We start from the raw sequence: 3,614 nt of genomic DNA on the forward strand, positions 1-3,614 counted from the left end.
AGTGTTTGGTTTTCCATTCCTGAGTTACTTCACTTAGAATAATAGTCTCCAGTTTCTTCCAGGTTGCAACGAATGCCATTAATTCATTCCTTTTATGGCTGAGTAGTATTCAATTGTATATACACCACAATTTCTTTATCCACTCATTTATAGTTTACATTCCCACCAGCGGTGTAGACGTGTTCCCTTTTCACCACTTCCACATCAACATCTATTATTTTTATTTATTTATTTTTGAGATGGATGGAGTCTTGCTCTTTCACCCAGGTTGGAGTGCAGTGGCATGAACTTGGCTCACTGTAACTTCTGCCTCCCACGTTCAAGCCGTTCTTCTGCCTCAGCCTCTGGAGTAGCTGGGATTACAGGCATGTGCCACCTCACCCAGGTAATTTTTTTGTATTTTTAGTAGAGACAGGGTTTCACCATGTTGTACACGCTGGTGTCAAACTCCTGACCTTAAGTGATTCGCCCATCTTGGCCACCTTGGATTACAGGTGTAAGCCACTGTGCCTGTCCAACAACTATTATTTTTTCATTTTTTGATTATGAACATTCTTGCAGGAGTAAGGTGGTATCACATTGTGGTTTTCATTTGCATTTCCCTGATCATTAGTGATATTGAGCATTTTTTCATATGTTTGTTAGCCATTTGTATATCTTCTTTTGAGAATTGTTTATTCACGTACTTAGCCCACTTTTTCATGGGATTGTTTGTTTGCTAATTTGTTTGAGTTTCTTGTAGATTCTGGATATTGGTTATCTTTTAGATATATAGATTGTGAAGATTTTCTTTCACTCTGTGTATTATATGTTTAGTCCGCTGACTGTTGCTTTGCTGTGCAGAAGCTCTTTAGTTTAATTCTCACCTATTTATTTTTGCTTTTGTTGCATTTGCTTTTGGGTTCTAGGTCATAAACTTTTCATCTAAGCCAGTGTGCAGAAGGATATTTCCAATATTATCTTCTAGAATTTTTATAGCTTCAGGTTTTAGATTTAAGCCCTTGATTCATCTTGAGTTGATTTTTGTATAAGTTGAGAGATGGGGATCTAGTTTTATTCTCCTACTTTCGGTTTGCCAATTATTTCAGCACCATTTGTTGAATAAGGTGTCCTTTACCCATTTTATGTTTTGGTTTGCTTTGTCAAAGATAAGTTGGCTGTAAGTATTTAGGTTTATTTCTGGGATCTGTATTCTGTTCCATTGATCTATGTGCCTATTTTTATACCAGTACCACGCTATTTGGTGACTCTGGACTTAGAGAATTGTTTGAAGTCAGGTGATGTGACACTACCAGATTTGTTCTTCTTGTTTAGTCTCACTTTGGGTATGTTGGCTCTTGTTTGGTTCCATATGAATTTTAGAATTGTTTTTTCTAGTTCTGTGAAGAATGATGGTGGCATTTTAATGGGAATTGCATTGAATTTGTAGATTGCTTTTGTCAGTGTGGTCATTTTCACAATAATGATTTCTATTCATCCATGAGCATGGGGTGCATTTTCATTTTTTGCGTCATCTATGATTTCTTTCAGCAGTGTTTTGTAGCTTTTCTTGAGGTCTTTCACCTCCTTGTTTAGATATATTCTGAGTTATTATTTCTTTAAATCTACTGTTGTAAAAGGGGTTCAGTTCTTGATTCTCTGCTTGGTCATTGTTGGTGGGTAGCAGATTCTGATTTGTGCACATTAATTTTGTATACTGAAACTTTGCTGAATTCATTTATCTGTTCTAGCAGCTTTTTGGAGGAGTCCTTAGGGTCTTCTAGGTATATGATTATATCATCAGCACACAGCGACAGTTTTATTTCCTCTTTACCAATTTGGATGCCCTTTATTTATTTCCCTTGTTTGATTGATTTGGCTAGGACTTTCAGTACTCTGTTGAATAAAAGTGGTGAGAGTGGCCATCCTTGTTTTAATCCCCTGCTGAAAGTGGATGTTTTCAACTTTTCCTCATTCAGTATTATGTTGGCTGTGGGTTTGTGTGCCAATTTTGCTGAGCGTTTTAATCATAAAACGATGTTGGATGTTGTCGAGTACCTTTTCAGTGTCTACTGAGAGGATCATGAGATTTTTAAATTCTGTTTATGTGGTGTACCACATTTATTGACTCGTGTATGTGGAACCATTCCTGCATCCCTAATGTGAAACCTACTTGATCATGGTGGGTTATATTTCTGATTCAGTTAGCTAGTCTTTTGTTAAGAATTTCTGCATCTGTGTGCATCAGGGATTTTGGCCTGTAGTTTTATTTGTTATGACCTTTTCTGGGTTTGGTATTAGGGTGATACTGGCTTCATAGAATGATTTAGGGAGAATTCCATCTTTTTCTAGCATGTGGAATAGTGTCTAATGAATTGGTACCAACTCTTCTTTGAATGTCTTGTAGAATTCAGCTGTGAATCTGTCTGATCCTGGAATTTGTTTTGTTGTTAATTTTTAAGTTATCTTTTCCATCTTGTTGCTTTTTGTTGGCCTGTTCAGGGTTTCGAATTCTTCCTGATTTAATCTAGGAGGGTTTTACATTTCCAGGAATTTATTCATCCCCTCTAGGTTATCTAGTTTATGCACATAAATGTTCATACTACTTTTGAACGATCTTTTGTATTTCTGTGGCATTGGTGGTAATAGCTCCCATTTCATTTCTAAATGAGCTTATTTGACTCTCTTCTCTTCTTTTCTTGGTTAATCTTGCCAATGGTCTATCAATTTTATTTACTTTTCCAAAAAGCAAGCTTTACATTTTATTTATAGTTTGTATTATTTTGTTTCAACTTCATTTAGTTCTGCTCTGATCTTGGTTATTTTCTTTCTTCTGCTGGGTTTGGGTTTGGTGTGGTCTTGTTTCTTGAATTTCTAGAAATGTACCCTTAGACTGTCTATTTGTGTTCTTTTTTTTTTTTTTTTTTGAGACGGAGTCTTGCTTTGTCCCCCAGGCTGGAGTGCAGTGGCGCGATCTCGGCTCACTGCAAGCTCCGCCTCCTGGGTTTACGCCATTCTCCTGCCTCAGCCTCCCGAGTAGCTGGGACTACAGGCGCCCGCCACCTCGCCCGGCTAGTTTTTTGTATTTTTAGTAGAGACGGGGTTTCACCACGTTAGCCAGGATGGTCTCGATCTCCTGACCTTGTGATCCGCCCGCCTCGGCCTCCCAAAGTGCTGGGATTACAGGCTTGAGCCACCGCGCCCGGCCTATTTGTGTTCTTTCAGTCATTTTGATGTAGGCCTTTAAAGCTATGAACTTTTAGCACACTCTTGGCAGAATGCCAGAGGTTTTGATAGGATGTGTCACTATTGTTCAGTTCAAAGAGTTTTTAAATTTCCATCTTGATTTCACATTTGACCCAGTGATCATTCAGGAGCAAGTTATTTAATTTCCATGTGTTTGCATGGTTTTGAAGGTTCCTTTTGGAGTTGATTTCCAGTTTAATTCTACTGTTGTCTGAGAGAATACTTCACAGAATTTCAATTTTCTTAAATTTTTCGAGACTTGTTTTGTGGCCTATCATATGGCCTATCTTGAAGAAAGTTCCGTGTGCTGATGAATAGAATGTATATTCTGGGTTGTTGGGTAGAATATTCTGTAAATATTTCTTAAGTCTCTTGGTTCTAGGGCATAG

Source organism: Papio anubis, unplaced genomic scaffold, assembly GCF_008728515.1.
Source record: "Papio anubis isolate 15944 unplaced genomic scaffold, Panubis1.0 scaffold441, whole genome shotgun sequence".
In the NCBI taxonomy this organism is placed as follows: Eukaryota; Metazoa; Chordata; class Mammalia; order Primates; family Cercopithecidae; genus Papio; species Papio anubis.